Below are 21,003 nucleotides of genomic sequence, written 5' to 3'. Positions count from 1 at the left end.
TGTTGCATTCCACAGCAGCAGATAATCATTGTTTACATTTTGTTCCTGAGGCCTCTCAGCTTCTCAGGAGAAAAAAATCCTAAAGAGAGGATTTTTCACAAAATTTGTCTGTGACAAGATACCAGCTCAGTCTAAAAGATGTACAAGTATAAATCCACCACACCCAGCTGAGACATTTCATTATTGCTCTGGCTCAACAAACTGGACATTGAGGTATGGGGCAGTCAGGGAGCTTGAATTTTATGGAAGTACCAATATTCAGAAACAAAACAGCAAAGTTCTTGACCAGAGGGGTAAAGGGTTACAAGTTTAGTCTTGACACACATATAAACATCTAAAAGCCTGCAAACCCTTCAATCCAAGCCACACACCAAAGCAGGAAGGTTTGGGGGCCCAGTGGCTTTGCCACAGAAATCCCTGCATGTTTCCATGGACACAGTTGGCTCACAGTGCACCTCAGTTCTTCCATGCAGACTGAGCAAAGCAGCACTGCTGGGCTCGTGAGATCCTGCAGGGTTTGTTTCATGAGTATTGAAAGGTAAGCTGAGCATGGGGAAGTGATAGTTCAAGATTCATGAAGCACCAAAACCTTTTTACCAAACCCAGATATGAGAGCAGGGAGAAGCTCTGATAAGAGAAAACCTACAGAGTCTTCACAAACATTTCAAGACAACAGAATTCTTCCTGTGTGAATCCACAGCTCCAGCAAGAAATAATTGGGGTCAAACTGTTGAAGTCAATGAGAGCCATCCCACAGAGAGCAAAGAGCTTTGGGTCAGGCTGTTAAGGAGCAGACCCTTGAGCACGGGGGCATCCCATGAGCAGATGTGCTTCTCACTGGAAACCACCTCTTACATACAGCTCTGCTGACTTCAGAATTAAAAATGAGATTTTTTTTTTAAGCAGATTTTTTCCCTTTCCACTGTAGCAGGAAGTCATTGCAAGGGAAGCTGAAAAATTCCTCTGTCAGGGTGCCCAAATTTTTTCTGGAGGTCGGACAGGCAAACGAGCTCAACAAAACCCAATTTCTTACACAGAAAACCTATTCTCAGTCTTTAAGTGTTGTCATAAGTTTGGAAAACAATAGTCATGACAGGTTGGTGATATTAAAATTACTGTTTTTAAGAGAAAAAGCAAGGCTTTTATAGCACATATCTTTGTCTAAGAGCTCCCTCTAGCTCATCAAATAGTGTTCAATACTACAAAACCATTCCTTGCACCACAGAGCAATGCTGCACAAATGCAAGTTGAATTTACAGAAAAGTATTGCAGTATGGAGCATACACAGCATGAAAATCCACTTCTCATCACTCCCATAGGATTGAGACCAACAATAAATACAAACCAGTAAGATATTAAATTCAGTTTCCCAAGACTTTCATTTTCCTTAATGTTAACTCCAGCTAGGCTTTAGAAGAGTTTTTGCCCCTTCTGCAGCTCTCTCAGAATCTTACAAAATAAAACAAAAAACCCAACAAACAAACAAAAAAAAAGGTAAAAAATAAAGAAAAAAAACCCCACAGCACTCAATATTGTTTTGCCAATCTGTGTAATGCAGCTGATTTTGCTCTGCAGGTTCACCCAGGAGGAAACAGGAGAACAGAAATTGCTCGATTTCCTTGAAACACTGGAGGTGAAGGGGGAGATCAAAACAATTGATTTTCCAGAGGTAAAGAAGGTCACAGCCCTGGAGATCACAGGGATGGGGCCACACTCCCCACACCCAGCACTTGCAAAGGTTGGGCCGCGCTGCTGCAAATGCTGGAAGATCATGCTGGGCTTTAATTCACTGCCAGGGGCCTCAGCACAGCTTATGCAGAAAATAAAATACAGCTGCCCTGCTCTGCTTTATTGAGCAACAGGGAAACTGGTTTCTCAGCCAGCTGCATCTGGCTGGCATGATGTCTGAACAGAGAGCTGGGTCTGGATATCTGTCAGAGCTGGACAGAGCTGATAACAACTGGGAAGGGTCCAACAATGGCAGCAGGAAGCCTCCTCCTCCTTCTGCATGATGGAGCACAGGCAGCACCATGATGGGAGTGACTGGAGATCCCTAATATCACAAATCCATTTTTAGACAGAGCCAGGTATTCCAGTCTCTGCCAGTTTTCACCCTTTGTTGAGTTTCCTCAAACACTGATTCACAGAAATCATCATGGTTCTTCTCCTTGATTTATGAGACTTGAATGAAGGACTGACAAAGAAAGAAAATGGAAGTAAGGCTTGGAGTAAAAGTCTTGATCTGTTCCTGCCTCCTCCCAACCCCCCATTAGCCTCAGTTCAGGATTCCTCTTCACTAAGCAATGTAATTAGAATCACCATAAAACTTTCATTTTTAGCTTTATACAACTTTCCCTCAGGAATAAGTCCTATCTAAACAGAAGAAAATCAAAACAGGAAAAGCTGAATTTATTAACCATCCCAAGCTGGATCAATACACTTATTTTTAGTTAATAGCTCATCCTGTGTGTGAACATGCACAGTGCTCACACTCCAGCCTTGCCTCCAAACAAAATCCTGGTTAAATACCTACTCCCAGCCAAAGAGAGTACAGAACAGCAGTCAGACTTAGAGATTAACTGCAAAGAAGTTTCCTTCATCTAAACTTAATTAATGTGCATCCTTATCAGGTTTTAGAAAATTGCTGAGAAATCATAAGCTCTGTGCAAAAAAAAAAAAAAAAGTTTCTAGAAGTAGAAAGGTCTAGGGTTTCCTTTCTGGTAGAAAAAAGATTTAAAATTGTGTTCCTATATCATCTGTAATTGTCCAATAAATTGCAACTATCTGATTTTCTGTTAAAGGCCAAAAGGCAAGAATTCAAATGGAAATGTCTTCTATCACTGTGTTCTGTACATGATGTATCAATGCAATGAGGAAGTTAATTGGTTTCATGTTGCTTAGAGTGCACATGGAAAAAAATTTCAAAGAACCCAATTGCTATCTCTAATTAGAATTTCTGAGGAGCCACATCGTGGAGACAGATTGTCAGCTTCCTCAGGCATTTCCTACTCATGCCAGTCAAATTTATGCACTCCATTTCCAATTAGTACCTTAATTCCCTTTCCATAACTAACAAACTAGGGCTGGCTGATAGTTTATTCTAATTCACACAGTCACAGAGATCTACCAGTGAGCATCTGGGCAACTGGGTAAACCCCTGTGTTGCAGTGAGGGACAAACACTGCTACATGGAGTATTTCTATTACAAAATTAAACCCATTACAATGGTCATCCAGGACAGAACTTTTAGAGGAGAAAAGAAGTAAGTAAAAATAGCAAAAATATTTTGAAAACAATATGGCTGGTGTAAGACATTCAAATAGATGAGAAGGCTTTCATGGTTTTACTCAGGGTCTTCAGGAAATCTGGGCTGGTTCTGATTATTCAGTACAGTCTCCTTTTACTGATCAAATCCACACAGGAGGCTCTCAAGTCAAGCATCCCAGAAGGGCAAAATCATCTATGGAAGATTTCCTACCCATTGCAGGTGGCTTGGACTAAATGACCTTTAAAAGTGCCAACCCAAACCATTCAGGGATGCTACGGTCAGGTGTCCTTCCTGAGTACCCAACTATGAAAAAGTCAAGCAAGAAATTAGAAACTATCTAATACAAATTCACACTCACTGTTGTTTTTATTTCCTCCCACTCCTTCCCTGCACAGCCCAGCAAAGCAAACAGAAAACTCCTGCCACTCAGCAGCTTTCCCAAAGTTAGCTGGTTTTATTGGAAGCCAGAGGGGATCCCAGAAGGGGCAGCACAATTCTGATGGTAATGGAGATCATTTTTGGGTCAGAAAGACCCTTGACCTGGGACCTGGATGCTGATGAGGTGTTAGGTGAGTGTGGCACAAGGTGACTGTAAGCACACCATAGCAGAGAGACTGTTCAACACAGGGGACTGTATTCTGTCTGTGGCAAAACTGACACACTCCAGGGCAGGTGTAAATAAGAGCTGTTGGCTGGAACATGCAGGCAGAACTAAAACATGTTGTTCTACAGATGTTCTGGGCTATTTCTCCCTGTTCATTTGGTGCTACTCACTGCAAAATGTCTTGGCCTTGTGTCTTGGTTTGGAAAGACAGGTGTCTGCTAAGGAAGGTAGGAGCCTCCCCTGGAATGGAAAATGTAAACCTCCTCTCTCCAAACTGTTATAAATTTGAAATTAAGGGGGGCTCTGAGGCAAAAATATGGGAGAAGGAATAACAGTTCTTTATTAGGGAAGAAAATAAAAAGATAAAATAAACAATGCAGTACACTAGACATTGACAGAGTCAGAACACAACCTGACACTCTGTGGGTCAGGGTGCTGGTAGCAGTCCAATTGGAATTGTGGCTGCAGCCCTCCTGCAGTGTCAGGAGTGGTTCTGTTGGAGCAGGGATCCTGTAGAAAGGTGGGGTCTTCCTCTGAAGATCCAGTGGAAGAAGAGGCAGCTGCTGTTCCTTTGGGAAATTCAGTGGAGAAGCTGTGCTGGTGTTCCAGAATCTCCAGATTATATCCAGGTAGGAATGCTTGGCTCCTCCCTCTGGGCAGAGCATCTCCCAATGGGATGCTGTAGTTCTTATCAGCCATGCAGTGACATTCTATAGCCTGTTATCAGCAGATGTCTCCGCTGGAAGGAGGATTGGGTATGGAAGAGATAAGGAAATCTGCCCACTTAACAGAAGACAACTGCCATAAAGGTAGCAAATAGAAAACAATTTGCTTGGCAATCCAGCACATCTTGGGATGTTGAATTTTTCTAAACACAGTTTTCTGGAAGAAAAGCACAGTACACCACCCTGCTACCTCTAACCATTTACTGAAGGGTTTTTTTTCACTAGTGTGTTCTAACCAAAGACTTAAATGACTTAAATGTTAATTATAGAAGACAACAGCTCTGCAGTCATTCCTGTGGCTGGGAAAAGGTGCAGTGGGCCATGTGCTCTGTAGCATTTCTATACATAGAATGTTATTGTATATGTGACCTAAATGGGATGTGAACTGTAGCTATGCATCAAACACTGGGTTGTGTTCCAGCTCTTCCTGATTGCACAGGCCAGAGGCTGCTAATTAACACCTGCCAGGTTCAGGATTCTACACAGGCAGAAAAGAACTGAGACCACTCTGTCCACACAACCTGCAAGATCCCCTTGGATACTGGAATCCTTCTATTCCACTACTGCTCCTAAACCACGCTCTTCTGAAGGTGACAGAATTACAAGATGAGGACCAAGCAGCCCTCCCAGTCCCAGTTAAAATCACTGTTGAACATTATGTTCTGCATTTGATCTCTAATAGGACAGGAAGCACTGGACACTGTCAGGTGGAATCATTACTGAGAGCTGGAGATCCTGCTAGGACTGATGAGCAACATATTTTGACTGTACAAGGGCATATAAAAATGGCAACATCTGTCCATCAGTTTCCCAATTACTGACATCTCCTGAAAGCTCCGCTCTTCTGATTCCCACTCACTTCTGTAATGGAGACAGCAAACCATACCCAGGACTTGGGGCTGCCTCCACACTTCCATCAAGTGTCCCAGTTAAATTTCAGCCAAGATCACTGAGGTGCATGACAGCTTATTTACCATCTTCAAAAATCCCTGGAAAAGTGTACCTATTAATACCTGGATATTTCACTCTTCTGAGAAGTATTACTAAGGTATCCTTTCAAAATAAATTGTTACAACATATAGGGATTCCTAATTCAACTCAGGCACTGCTATAGCAGAATTAAGCTCTATGATACATTAAATAGAAATGACCTTGGAAAAAAATGGTTGGCAATATACCAGAAGCACTTTACTTACACAAAAATCAGAGTAATGAAGGAAATTGCTGTTCAGTATCTATGACTTTTCATCTTGTAGGCTAACTGCAGTGGTGAAATTCCATTTGCTTATACAAATGTTAGGTGAGGAACAATAAATTTGCATCAGTTAAAACTTCATGTAATGAACTGGCCCAAAGCTTGGAATTTTTTTAAATTATCAAGTGTAATGTCAGGATCCTAACACTACAGCAGGATTTAAAACTGACCAGAAAGCAGGAGCCAACAGGTCAATGCAGACTGTTCATGATGGTAGAGGTGGATGGCTGTTGGGAAATTCTTCATACAAACTTTTTTTCATCAAGATTAGGAAAACCAAATGCTTGCACATTCTTATCCAAGCTAAGCACAACAAGTAAATCAGCTTTTTAAAAGCATTTGAACTTTTAGCAACTTCCCTAGAGAAAATTACAGAGCAATAAACAAACTTTCCCCATCGATCCCACAGAATAAATCTGCCTATCTTCTCCCACATTATGAACCTGCACAGCAGCTCAGGTTCTTGCTGAGGACCACCAAAAGTACTGCAGTGATCAGCAGGACACAAGGTAGTGCTGTGGTAAACTAGAAATCTCCAAAAGAAGGTGGGCACAGAATTGGGCACAGCAGGACCTGTGGAGCAAAGGCATGCAACCAAAACAGCATCAGGTGCCACGGCCTTTAGATTAAATGTCAGTACAACCCTCCTCCTCATCCCTCTGTGCCTCACAACCCTTTGTGTTCAAAAGTCAACTCAATCCAGACAAATGCAGCCATTTGGAGTGAATTAACACTGATTTTGACTCGCTGAGAAAGCCCTTGCAGTTACACCTGACTGCTTATAACAGCCTGACTAACAGAATTATGCTGTGCTTCCAAGCAAGAGGATAAACTGAAACACCCTCCCCAGTACAAGTGAGGGACAGGACATGCTGTTTTCAGCCCCTGTTGTTGCTCTTGTATTTTTAGGTTGGAGAAAACAAATTGCTTGATCTTGGCTGCTGCTTTCTCTGCAGTGCATGCTTTCCATAGGTGACTGTCACAGACATCTTTCATGAAAAATCCTTTCCTTAGGATTTTTCCTCCTGAGAAGTTGAGAGGCCTCAGGAACAAAATGTAAACAATGGTTATCTGCTGCTGTGGAATGCAACAGGTGGATCTGGGATTGGCCCAGGTTGGTTGTTTCTAATTAATGGCCAATCACAGTCTGCTGGCTCGGACAGAGAGCTGAGCCACAAATCTTTGTTATCATTCTTTGCTATTCTATTCTTAGCTAGCCTTCTGATGAAATCCTTTCTTCTATTCTTTTAGTATAGTTTTAATATAATATATATAATAAAATAATAAATCAAGCCTTCTGAAACATGGAGTCAGATCCTCGTCTCTTCCCTCATCAAAGAACCCCTGTGAACACTGTCACAGGTGACTCCTTCCCAAACATCCCTTGCTGCCAGAACATCTATTGTCAGGATCCTTCCCAGCCAAGGAGCTAAGAGACATTTGCCTCAGCATGCAGGCTGGTGTCTCACAAACTTTGCTCTAAATCTGCCAACAAATAAACAAATAAATGAGCATTATTCAGGAGCATTCACCCATGAAATATTGGTCTGCTTCAGCCACTGAAATCCCATTGCCACTGCAGGACACCATTCAAAAGACACCATTAGAGCACATGGGAAATCCATGTGATGGATGTCCATATGTAAAAAATGGTGCTGTCCTGAAAAGAAACACTATAGTCCAAAAGGACCAATAGTTGAACTGCTTATGTTGATTCAGGAAAGGTCAGCCCCCAGACTGAGCTGCTGCATTTTCCCTGGTGTGTTCACAGGGAAAATTTTCCTGCAAAGAACCTAAAAGCCCTAAGGTGATGCGCCCAGCACTCCTAATCAATGCAGCAGAAAGACAGTGCAGGTAGCCCAGCAAATCACCTGTCTGTAAACAATTTAATTACAAGGTTATCCTCAGAGTAATGTCCTAGGAAAGTGGCAGCCCAGAGCAAGAGAACATTGACAGCCCTGTGTGTGAGCAGGGAAAATGCTCCAGTCTGGAACTGGAGAGGTTACTTTGATACTTTACCACCACCACTGACCCTTTGTACTTCGTACAGCAAGTCATTTACTGTCCTCTGCTTTTGCTGCCCCACCTGAGGCCATCAAAGTTTACTCACCTTGCACAATTCTTGACTTTAAAAATAAAAGCCACATCTAAGCAGAGGGTGTCATTCCTGTGACACAGAATTTGTTCTCTGCCCTTTTTAACCTTACAGTTCATGATGTGGCTTGAAGAGCAGGTAGAATAGTACAAATAATTGTAGGTAACAGCACCTGCCTTTTGCTTCTTTGGAGTCAATCCTAATGGGTTAATTTACCTTTACCAGTCAAATCACATCTTCATGAGGGATTCAGGGTGCACCTCAAAATGTTGAGGCAGTTGACACACAATGTCTGATGTCAAAGGCAATTGCTGTTGTTCACTGCAGAGGAGCAAACCTGGCTGAACAAACAGGACACTTGACAGTAATTTTCAGTGTGCAAGACAAATAGCTGGATCCTGTGCAGCTGAATGGCTGGAATGATAGATGGGCTCTGTATAATAACAGCCATCACACAGCAGCTCAGAGCAGGGAACAGAAGCACCACATTCAGTTTTACAGCACCAATGAAAACACCACCAAGCTGGACTTGTCCAAATGTCCTGAACAGCAATGCTGGACTGACCACTGAGATGCTTCAGACTGGCTAAAAGAGATTATTTGAACTTCTGGCCAATGGATTTGGAACTTTTTATATGTTTAACCTTTATATGAAGGTAATGCTTGTGATTTCCAAATTCTTTATTTCTCCTCCTGCTACACCAACATCAGAGATCACACAAGGACTTTAGCCCACACCACAGGAACCACAGCACAGCTTTTTTGCCAGAACCCTTGACATCACATCACCTTTGTGGAAGGACAAGAGAAGGACCACTGAGCAATTGTCATTCAAAGCCCTGCCAATACTTGTCAATTCCTCATCAACACCACAGCTAACCAGAGATGTCCAAAGGAGCAGGCCAGCTGTCCAAAAGGCTCCATGCAGAAAAGCCATGGTGTGGCTGTCTCAGGTCTAGGAACTCTCGTCAAGATTATCATAAAAACAAAAGATCAGGTTCAAGGTAACAGTATCCCTTTGGCACCTCCTATGTTAACATCCATTCAGCAAACAAATACTGATGGAAAAGGCTCCACTGCCTGCCCTCCTTCCTCCCAAGGAGTGGTCAGGATTCAGTCTCAATCTCCTTTCAGTGTGCTCACAGTTTAACATACTGCTCTCCTCCTCCTCATCTGTCTGCTTCTTCTTAGAAGCTCTAATCCAAGGTTTGGAAAAGGTTAAAGCAATCCTAACTTATATGACATGAATGCATAAAGCTATTTAGGAGTTTGTTCTTTGCTTTAAGTGGAAAGAAATGCAGACCCAGAAACAGGAATTACAGTCACTGATGAACTAACAGTTGCCTTTAGGATAAGAAAGCTGAATCCCTGTGTCTGAACTCCCTATTATTGAACTCCAAAGCTATAATAAATGCCTTGTTTCATGTCCCCAGCCCTCGATAAATCACAGTATAGCAAGTCATTGCTGCCCTGTTTGTTAGAAGGAAGAGATGCAGACAGCTCAGTGAAGATAAGAAGCAAAATAACATTAAAAACAGATTCATGAAACAAAAATATGGAAGGACTCAAGAATAGCTACAGTCCAGGAGTAAAATTACTTCAAAGACATCAAAAGAAGATCTTTGAACATAAGCAGCACTGTCACAAACAACACCAATGTGAAATGAACCTTCTCAGCTCTGACACTGCACATCAACCCCACGCCTTTGAAAAGATGCAATATTCACACTCACACAAATTCCATGGGCCAGCTAAAGTACAGCATCACAAAGTACCACTGAATAATGGAGAAAGGATGCATGGAAAGAATAAACACTCACAGTTTATCTGATCGTGACGGTTACACTCAATTTAGTGCTACCACCAGCTGGTAATTGGTAAATGGATGTCTGAATCAACTCAAAATTCAGGGCAGCATGAAAACATTACCAGAAATTTCATTAGGAAATGCAGTTTCTTTCCCTGCTTCTAGGAGTAAACAGCTTTTCTCAGCCTCTCAGGTTTTAGTCCTGACCTGACCCTCTCAGGACTCAGAAAAAGCCTGCTGTTTCTGAAGAAGGGTGAGCACATGTCAGAGACTGGATATACCAGCAGAAGATCCAAGCCCAAGCTTGTGACACAGATTTGAGCTGAAGAAAACTCTTCTCACTCAGTTCCAGCTGCATGTCTTGATCTCACTGCATGGGAAGAACCAGGCAGTGCCATGGAGTTGTTGCTGTGACCTATTTCAGACCTGTGTGAATTGCACTCAGCAGCACACACTTCCCTCCTTGGATCACAAAGAGAACCAAAACTGATGAGCTCAGGTTCAGGTATCTGAGAATCATAAAGTGGAACAGATGAACTCTGTCCTAAAACACAGCACATCATCTCAGGATTATAACCCTGTTTTCTCAGCACAAAACAGTGAGTTACCTGAATATCCACTAAGGAATCAGGAATATCAAATGAATACCTTCCTCACAGAAGAGCTGACATCTTCAAGAGGAAAAGTGGTAAATTTTTCAAAATACCCCTTGCTTCCAGGAGGATCTGCTCCCATCTAGCTCCACTCTGCTGCCCTTCACACAGCTGAAAAACCCAACAGAATAGTCAACAAGGCCAAGAATCTGAGAGCTCTAGAGCAAAAGATGCTCATGTGGAGCAGCTGTGCCAGGCTGCCATATGTTTGCCTTCCTAGTCAGTACTCACCATTCCCATGATGATATCAGAGATCATCTGGATTGAAGAAAATTAGTATCTGTTGTTAATTACCACCATGGAGGCCTGGTAGAGTGCTGAGTGCATCTCTGGCAGTACACAGTATGGTCAAAACATTAGATTTACTCAAGCTCACAAAAACAAAATAGCACTTTGACCAAACTTTTGAGAGGATCAAACAAAATGAAAACTTATTTAAAAAAAAGAGGGGAAAAAAAAAAAAGGAAAAAAAATAAAGAAATCCAGAAGGCACTTGCCTGTAGTCCAAAAGGAAAGGAAAATTCCAATCAGAAGCAATCACAGCAGAAGTGCAGTTTAATCATCATTTGATGTGTAATACTTTTATTAGCACCATTTGGAAAAGAACAATTTCAGTTTAGGGACTGAAATGCTTTATCTTCCTCACAAAAAAATAATGCCTGTCATTAAAAAGTATTTTATCAAAACTGGGTTTTGGACTAACCTACTCTGGCTGAGCAGTTCATCATGAATCCTTCCTTTAAACAAAAAATAAAATCAAAACAAAAAACCCAAACCAAATCCAAAAGACTAAACCAACCAAAAACAAGCAACAAAAATATCAGTACCTAATTTTGGGTGTCTGGTTAGAGTTACAGCTACCTTCAGAAGCTACAGACCATCCCTCAGATGGGGGAGAAATCCCAAACATGGAACACCAACCCCTCAGGTCAGAAATAACTGAATTGTCTCAGGGAGCTGCTGCTCTGCCTGATGATTTCTGGTGGTGGCTGGAACAGGTAAAAAGTGTCTGCAAAGGGGCAGCAAATCTTCCATGTAATTTATTATTCAAGTGTAAAAGTTTAATGTACCTATTTGAACAATTAAAGTGCGCTCTCTGGAGCAAAATTTTCTTTTTGCCTCTGAAAACACAATGCCTCATGAATCACGAAGTGCTACAGCCAGGACCCAAACATGCATTTAACTGCAAGTTGCTTGTTGCTCTGTATGCACCCAGGAGCAAGAAATAGCTTTATTATTACAATAGACACAATTAAAGAAAGATAAAATCAGGAACCTCACACAAAACTCACTGGGCTTCTGTGACAAATCTGCTCACAGCTGGAAGCCTAGTATGTTTAAGGATGGCTGATCTATAATACAACTTTTATAAGATTTTTAGTGCTGCTATAAAAGCCTGTGGCACAAATCATGATTGGAACAAGCAGACCTTCCCTTCAGAAGGAACTGAGCTGGCTGTGCTGCAGTTTACTTCATTTCATGTTTTCATATATCTTTGCAGTTTAACCGATGGTTGTACCGAGCTGTTCCTCAGTTACATTCAGCACCAGGAGAGGAAAGGGGAATTAATTTCACTCTTACCTTCTGTTATTAAGACTTTGGAGTACTCATGACCCAGGGTCTCTAACTCACTGTATGGATTTCAATTACTATTCTGTGAAAGATTTGCTTTCTTTGGCTCTAACTGTGAGCATACAGCCTAACGTGTGAAAAAGAAGGCAATGCTTTGTTGTAGTAATAAGCAGACAGGACTCAGTTTCTTCATGCAGAAAAGCCAATCTTTAATGTTACAGCCCATTTTTATACATTTTATGATACCTCACATATAACTCTAATTGGTTCATAACTTTCTTGTCACTCAATTCATTGGTTAGAAAATGCTTGTTGTGTCCATGCTAATATTCCCTCTTTCTCCAGGTGTTTACATATTTTCTCTGTGGATTCTCATAGGACAGACTCCTTGTTTTTGCAGGTGCAAACAGTTCTCTTACCAGAATAGGTTGTTGTGCTAGCTGCTTCTCATTCCTCTGATTCTTTCTTATAGGAACTTACAGGCTAGCTGGTAATTCAGCAGAGCAAGGCCTGATTTTGTAAGGCCTTTCTTATATAAGATATTACCTGTAGGCAACAATGCTTGGCTTTGAAAACAATGACACCACTAAACTTATCACCTGCTGATATTAACTGTAGTGGTGTTTGCAGGGGTCTTAGGAAGAGGGAAGAGATAAGAATCTGACTCCATGTTTCAGAAGGTTTGATTTATTATTTTATGATATATATGATATTAAAACTATACTAAAAGAATAGAAGAAAGGATTTCATCAGAAGGCTGGCTAAGAATAGAAAAAGAAAGAATGATAACAAAGGCTTGTGGCTTGGGCAGTGTCTGAGCCAGCTGACTGTGGTTGGCCATTAATTAGAAACAACCACATGAGACCAATCACAGATGCACCTGTTGCATTCCACAGCAGCAGATAATCATTGTTTACATTTTGTTCCTGAGGCTTCTCAGGCCAAAAACCCTAAGGAAATGATTTTTCAGAAAATATTATGACTACAATTAACAGTTGATTTTTCACTGCTCTTCTTCTACTACACAAACCACAATGGCAACTGCATCTAGCAGTGTTATTTAACTCTGCTTTACTATTTCATTAGTTGGATCCATTTGAGAAGGCACAGGTTCAAAAGACTGCATCTTGCCAAATACTGAGAACTGTATTCCCTGTTTTCAAAAATTACTATTTGTAGCAGAGTTGCCCAAAAAGTCTTCTCCTTTCCACTGAAAAGTCACATTTTGTCACAGCTAATCCTTTTCATTAAATTAATCATTTAATCAAAACATCCATGCCAGCTTCTTAGGACCAAGGCAGAAGAAAACTTTGGCAGAGGGAAGAGGGAAAATACCATACAGACACAAAAGGACAAAGGAGAATTTTTACTACAGTTTCAAAGCAGTTTCTGCTTGAAGAGAAAGACAGAAGAGCTTTAATGTTCATGCCATCCACACAGCAGGCTGGCTCCAGCTGCCAGGCCTTATTTGTAGCAATACTGCAGAACAAATTGTTCAATTGATAGTTCTGTAAAGCCATCCAGAGAAACGTGGAAGTCAGGGAGGATAGTTCTTCCTTTCTCACATGTTCTTATCTGGAGGAAAACCTCTCAAAGACAAATTAGACGCTAGATACATCTCTGTAATGACAGCTTTACTGAGGTTACACGATGGTAACTCATGCAAAACAGTGAAATGAAAAGATGAAGGAAAAAATCCTGTTAACCATGAAAAACTGCAAAAACAACAAAAAGGAGTGTAAGCTGACCTGTATTGTTACACATGTACAATTTAAACATTTAAATCCTATTCTGACATTAAGAACTATCATGTCTTAAAACTTTTTTCATCACTGTTATCTGACAGTCCAAGGTTCACATTTCTTCAGCAACTACAGTAAAAGCACTCTCCTAAACCATAAATCAGATTCATGTAAAAACCAGCATGACAAAGATATGGGGTCTTAGGAAAATAAAACATCCTGTTTGAAATATTTAGCATCACTCCGCTACTCAAAAGACACAGGTTTGATTTATGCTGGCAAATTAAACACTGCCAAGGAACATTCCCAGGTGCTGGAGTGCCATCAACTACACCATTAAATTGTAATCATGATCCACAGCACCATTTTGGCCATGGCAAACTGTCAGTGAGCCAAGAAATGGCAGAGCACAGCTCAGGAATCACCACAATGCAGAGAGCAGCCCAGATGTGGTCACTTCATTGGCACAGCCAGGGAGCTGAGGAAGAAGAGGCTGTGTCATCCAAGTGGGACTCAGTGCCACAGAAGGGCTCTGAGCATGTTTGGTTTACAAGCATTGCTTCAACCACTCAGAGCTGACATGGGAGGCAAGATGATGTACTTCAAAATTAATCTAAGGTTTGATGCTACCCTTTAGGAGAGTCATGCAAGTTCACAGAGTTAAATGGCATTTAGTTAATGTGCTGTAATTTGGCAAAAAGCAGCCTTAGCTTTCCAAACAACAGCTCAGCACTCTTCTGCTGCTCCAAAGACAGTCCTTGGTTACATTCTCACCCGTTTCAAATAGCACCAGCATTGGTTTATCTTCATTACAACTAAACAACTGCAGTTCTTCAGAGAAGTCTTGATTGCAGAGGTTCTTGGAGCACATTATTTACAGATATACAGAATATTTCCAGATATACAGATATATCTTCATTACAACTAAACAACTGCAGTTCTTCAGAGAAGTGTTGATTGCAGAGGTTCCTGGAGTACATTATTTCCAGATACACAGAAATAAAATGTTTATGTCCCACTACTTGTGAAATATGTAACAATATATCATGAAAGCTCCCTTTTCCATTCCACAGCAAGGGGAATCCACAGCTTTTTGCTGAGGTGTGAAGGCAGAGTGCAAAAGAGAAGTGAGTTTAACAGTGCAGGGCTGGCTACTGAAGCTTGTCTGCTTTCACTTCCTTAATACTTCAATTTCAGGGTTGTCTACTCAAGATCTGAGCTACTCTGACCAGTCCCTGCATGATAAACTCAGGGTTGGGGAAGGAAACAAGCATAACATAGCACAAAACATTCTCCTGGACTGTATCCTTTAATAACATTCCCCAGGAGAGGTCAGCAGCTCCTTAAAGCCAGTGAGTTGTGAACAGTATATCCATGAACTGCATGTTACAGGAAAACAGCCTGTAATCCCCCCATTAATCCTTGGCACCAGGGCACACACAGTGTAATTACAGACTGCAGCAGAATCATTTGAAAACTTTATTCCACAGGGCCATAATTAGATCCTGGCTGTAATCCTTTAATTGCCAATATCATCTAATGCATTACAGACATAGCTCACAACCACACGAGCAAATGGGCTGAGAAGTTCTGCAAGAGCAAAAGCAACAGCAGAGCCAGGGATGCAGGCTGTTAACCAAGGAACAATTCATAAACACCACAATACACAACCTAGAAACACCAGGATTTCTACTCTCACTCTGCAGATTTGTTGCATCAGTAGTTGGTGTCCAAGAGCACCTGACTACAAACACAACTATTGAAAAAAATCTGTGATAAATTGCCACTTATGTGACTCAATCACCAAGAAAAGGGCAGAAATAGATTTCTAGCAATTCTTTGGAAGAAATTATGAGGACTTACACTGCAGTAGATGCTGACTCAGTCCAAAAGGGAGTGAAACCACAACAGACCACACATACTCATTGTCAGTTCTGTGCTCCCCTGTGGGCCAGGGAGGTGCCCACCACCTCAGCAACACATCTTGGTGTTTTAACTAATTCTTATGGCAACTAACCCAACTACACCCTGCACCCTGCTGCAGAGTATCAGCAGCAATAGAATTACAAGCAATACAGGTTTACATTAAAAATATATTTCTCCTTCACACCACCTGTCAAAGGCAGTGAACAATTTTGCCTTTGTAAAAGTGGCTGCAACTCCTGCCATTACCCCACAGGGTGCTGGAAAAAACAAAAGCACATCAAACTGCTGAAAAATTGCTTGAGAGGAACACAGCCTCCCAGTAAAACCATTCTGCTCCTTTATTTACTGATAAGAACACACATAACACTTCTTTAAGTGCATCACAAACTCAAGATATATGGAGGCAATAATTCTCATAAATACCCTCTATTTACTGACTTTTCAAATCCACGTCCACTCACCTTGTTTCCTATGCAGAGAAACACCTCCCCTGACTAGTAGCTCTATCACTTCCTTGCCTGGATTAAACTGGAAGATAAACTGAAAATGAGGGGGGAAATTCCTTAATGATTTTCCATAAATTCATTAATAACACAAGATACCATGGTTGTTGGGAAATGTAAAGTCTTTAATTTTAGAATAGTCTAAGCAATTGGGGTGATGTAACAGGTTCCTGGAGTAAGAAGTAAAGCAGCACCCACCCTCAAACTAGGCCTAAGTGAGAAACAATTACTACTAATAAAACTTTATTATATTCATCAGCTGAACTCAAGAGGATTTAAAGGGAAATAGCACTAGAAAAGCAGGAGAGGTGAGAAGTTTGTTTATTTACAGGTACCCATATGAACTCCATGTGTCTCCACAGTATGAAAGGCTTTTATTGTAATATATTGGTAAAATATAAATCTCATTTAAACCCCTAAAAGAGTTACTGAATTCTCCTCCTTCTTCCCAATTTTACTCAATGGAAAGTTGAAAAATAATCCAAATGTCCTGATTTTGCTTGACCTGTATGTCAGCAATAGCTGAAGGCAGCAGATGGGTTCCCAGGCTCCTCCAGAGCCTTTCACCTGCCCAGCAGGAGAGAACTGCAAGGCACAAATGCCACTTCTACAAGCACTGACTGCCTAGAGGGGACAAAACCTCCTTCCTGAACAATGTGACAAGTGCTGGCACAGCTGAGAAAGCTGCTGGGAGCTCTGTGCTGTGGGATCCCACCATGGCAGCTCTGTGTGTCCCCAGGCACAGGGGAACAGCTGTGCCAGCTCACCCTTACCTTGCACCAGGTTTATGCTGGCAAATTAAACACTGCTGCAGCTCACAGGAGTTCATCTTCCTAAAAACAGGCAGGAAGTGTAACAGTTGGCACAGGGAGAGCCAAGGTGCGAACACACAAGCAGGACCACACAAGCAGCCCATTTAAACAACAACAAGGTAAAAATTCTCAGGTTGTTTGGAAGCCAAAGCAGCAGGGCAGCATCCTTCAGCATTTTTCTTGGGTGTAGTGCAGGGAAGTGCAGCAGCCCCTCCTCAGCTCACTCAGCCCCACTGCCTCAGTCTGCTCCACCAACAGTGCCCAGAGACCAAAATCAGGGTGGATTCTTTTTATTTTTCCTCAAACTTTGAGCCTTTAAGAATTAAATGCATCTGTGCATCATATCATAGAATTTTATTAACTGAATGGACAAAGCACTGCCAAAGGATGAATGAACCAACTGCTTTTAGATACATACCTGCTAGGATGAGATGATTTGTCCTCAGAATGTAATTATACTACTTTTGAAGCCCAAGTGACCATGTCAGACATCTGCATCTAAGGATTTGTCACTTATGTCAGAGCATACACTGGGTTCTAAGGTATTGTCTGAGAGGCAGTCCCCAGGGAAAGGTCAGGAAAAAGCACACAGGAATGAAGACACTTGCCTGAGGTGGTGAAGCATGGGCAAGACTGACTTGGCAAGTGGCACCAATAAATGGAAAAGAATACAGAATAGTATGAATATCAATACAGGATCAATAATGCCAAAGAGAAATCTTTTCCACTGACTTTCCCAGATAGTGACAGAGGAATCACGGGAGGTGAAACAGCAAGAACAGAAGTGACCACTGTCCTGGTTTAGGACAAATTAGGGGAAATCTCCAAAAGGGAGTCCCCCCCAAAAAAAACAAACCTCCAACCACCCCTCCCCCCCCAATACCGGGTTCGGGAAGGAATTCCTTGGAGGAGCAAAGTGGAAAACAAAACCTATTTATTGGCAAATAACAAAAGAACACTCCCCAACACAAGAAAAGAAAAGAAAACCAGTCAGTGTTGTGGAGGGTGCCGAGCGTCTCTCGCAGGCTCCGGAGGTCCCGCCGGACGTCCCAGGTCAGGTCCGGAGCCGGTCCAGTATCTTCAGGGGAGGGTAAGAAAGAGAGGACGAAAGAAAAGGGAAAAAAAACAGCGCAGAAAGCAGCAAAGGGAAAAAAGGCAGCTATCAGCTAGGGCTAAGGCAGTAGCAAGCAAGCGAAGTAGCAAGCAGAAGCAAGCAGGCCAGCCAGCCAAGCAGCCAAAAGCAAAAAGCCAAAGTACACCCAGTCCCCCTCCCTCCTCCCTCCCCGCCCCGGCAAGACGGCCGGGGGGGGGGGGGGGGTGAAAAGAGAGAGAGAGAGAGAGAAAAAAACACAGCTGCCAGACATAATACACGATATTGGGATAAAAGCGGTCATCCCATGACAACCACAAAAGCAAGACATGAATACATACCCTTTTGATTCTTTCTTCCATCACATATGTTCAGCTTGCATAAAAGAAACCTAAGAAGCTGGAAAGTTATACAAACACTCCCCTTCACTACTTTTTCTTTACCTTTTGTGAAAATGCTTTTGCTGAAGACCAGTGTATCAAAGTGAGGAGAGTGGCTATGTCACAGTTTTACCTGAGCTTCCATCTTCTGTAACTATCTGAAGGCACAACACAGAACTTCTTAATATCAAGCAACACACTTTCCAATTAGGCTGGAGGCTGCATATCTCTGCTCAGTATCCCTGGTGGTTTTTAATAAGGTTTTTGCTTGTTCCATCTCCAACACTTGTTCGACACAACAGCAATTTTTCCAGATGAGAGAGAACCCAGCAATCATAAAGAATGAATTATTTACAGAAAGATCAGTACTCCAGTACATGTCAAGACTTCACTAATTGTAGTTAATTGAAAATACTACATTGAACATATGCACAGTGCTCTTCAGGTTCATAAAAGCTTGAAGCGTTTTTAAATACTACTGAAAAAAGAGGGAAAGGCTCAGAAGATTGATAGCAGGAAACACCTTCCAGTTCTAGAGCACTGACTCAAATCAAATCCAAGTTAACCAAAGGTAGAACACATCATCTGCTAACTGGCTGAGGGGAGGCAGGTAATCCCTTTTTTAATCACAAATCTTCAACAAAGCCAAAAGCCCAAATTACAGCTACCCACATCAGTCTGAACTTCTTGCGGCAGTTTGGCTTACCTGAGCTCTGCCTCCATGCAGGTCCTCCACCTAAGCCATGCTGATCTACATCTTTGAACAGCTTTTAAAGACTTTCAAGGCATTCTACAAACCAATTAAAAAACCCAAAGAAACAAACAAACCAGAGGACCCAACCTCACAAGACTCATTTAGAAAACAGCAGCAAAACTCAAGACCAATTTAGGTCCCAGGTTCATTGTTCTACTCATAAACTTGCAGTTTCCACAAGCATGGTGGAGCACTCTAACAGATCATTGTGTTCAGGAAAACAGGAACGGGGTGAAGTTGCCTGCAAGGTTAACACTTCAAATGACCTCACAGAAGTGTCCTGTGATCACCAGGGTCAAAGCAGGATCACAAACCCTTCAACAACAGCTGTAAGAGCAGCAAACCTTTACTCTCACCAAGCTCCAGAAATGGATTATGTTTACAGAGAGCACTCCTTAGTGTACCATGCTGGTGTGTAAGTGCCTGAAACTGGACTAGGAACCTGCTGGCCCTTCTTGTTTATGAGCCTTGGGTTCAATTCCTTCCTCTGTCCAAAAGAATTCAAGACCAAAAAGCTCCTTCTTAGGTTGGCACCCAAAACACAAGGTGAGGGATCATTTTCAGTGTCACTATGGCAATTCATTAACTGTTTGCAACAAATCCATAAAATGTAGCTGAAAAGGCTGAAAGTCAAATTATCCCAACAGCAGGAAGAGAAGGGGCTAATAATTCACATTTGCATTGGTCCTCTGACTAATCTCACCTTGGATTTTTTTCAGCCCAGTGACTGTTATAGACTCACAGGGTCTGTAGTGTTGCAGGTAGTTCAGCCTTCCAAAAACTTGAAGAAGAGGGAAATTCAGCTTCAGATCACTTAAACATCCTGAACATTCTTACTTTCTATATATTTTTCATGAAGAGCAAACATGAGCACATCTTCTGGTTTGTTTTCAATGCAAGTCTTGCTCACTTTCTGAAAGCTTTTTTTTCCCCAAGACAAAATGGGTGCCCATGTCTTATGTCAGAAGCTTTTATCAAAAATTACCTGCCTCCTGCAAATTTCAAGATGCCTTAATGCTTGGCTAGAGCTGTTTGCAAGCCACATGTAACTTCCCATGCTACTTGCCCAGCATTCCCTATTTTGCAGCACCATGTGAGTGTGCTGGTGCCTCAGCAGCCACTTTCTCAGTGCACAAAATGTGTAACTCTTCCTCTGAAGCCTGACTTCAGCCATGCTGTGCTCATGGCTCTGGATTCTGCTGTACGGGCCAAAATCCTAAGTAGGCAGTGGTGCACTGACAAACTTGAAATGTAGATTTAAACACAGACAAGCTGATGTGACACTGGAACAAGCTGAAATAGTACACATTGTAATAGAATATCCATTTCTTTCTCAGTGAGAGGATGGAGCAAATTATGCTTCACTGTTCTTCCCCTGAGTGCTGGGCTTTAAGTTCAAAAGCATTCACAAGCAGCTTTGAGTCTTGCAGTCTCATTTTGCCTAATTTCTAACTTATGCTGAAGAAATAATTGCTTGGCCTCAATCCTTCCATGCAGGCTAAAATCAAATTGATTTGTCTTACAAAATTCTTACTGGGCTACACAAACTGTATGAAACCTCTGCTGACAGAGATAGGATAAATATCAGCAAGGACAGGGCAAGCAGGATTTCCTACTCTAATAGATTTAAGCCACAGAAGAACAAAAGCTCTGTCCCTAGATTTCCTACTCCAATAGATTTAAACCACAGAAGAACAAAAGCTCTGTCCCTAACACAAGAACATGTACCCATAACAGAATAGTTAAGCCCAGAAACAGCTTGCCCAGGTGTTCAGGAACCTCCATTCACATAAACTTGAGTGGCCCTGAGCAAACAG

This window comes from Melozone crissalis, unplaced genomic scaffold (assembly GCF_028551555.1).
Source record: "Melozone crissalis strain CALT ecotype California unplaced genomic scaffold, PUWL_Pcris_2 ptg000016l_1, whole genome shotgun sequence".
In the NCBI taxonomy this organism is placed as follows: Eukaryota; Metazoa; Chordata; class Aves; order Passeriformes; family Passerellidae; genus Melozone; species Melozone crissalis.
This window is presented reverse-complemented; position numbering follows the sequence as displayed.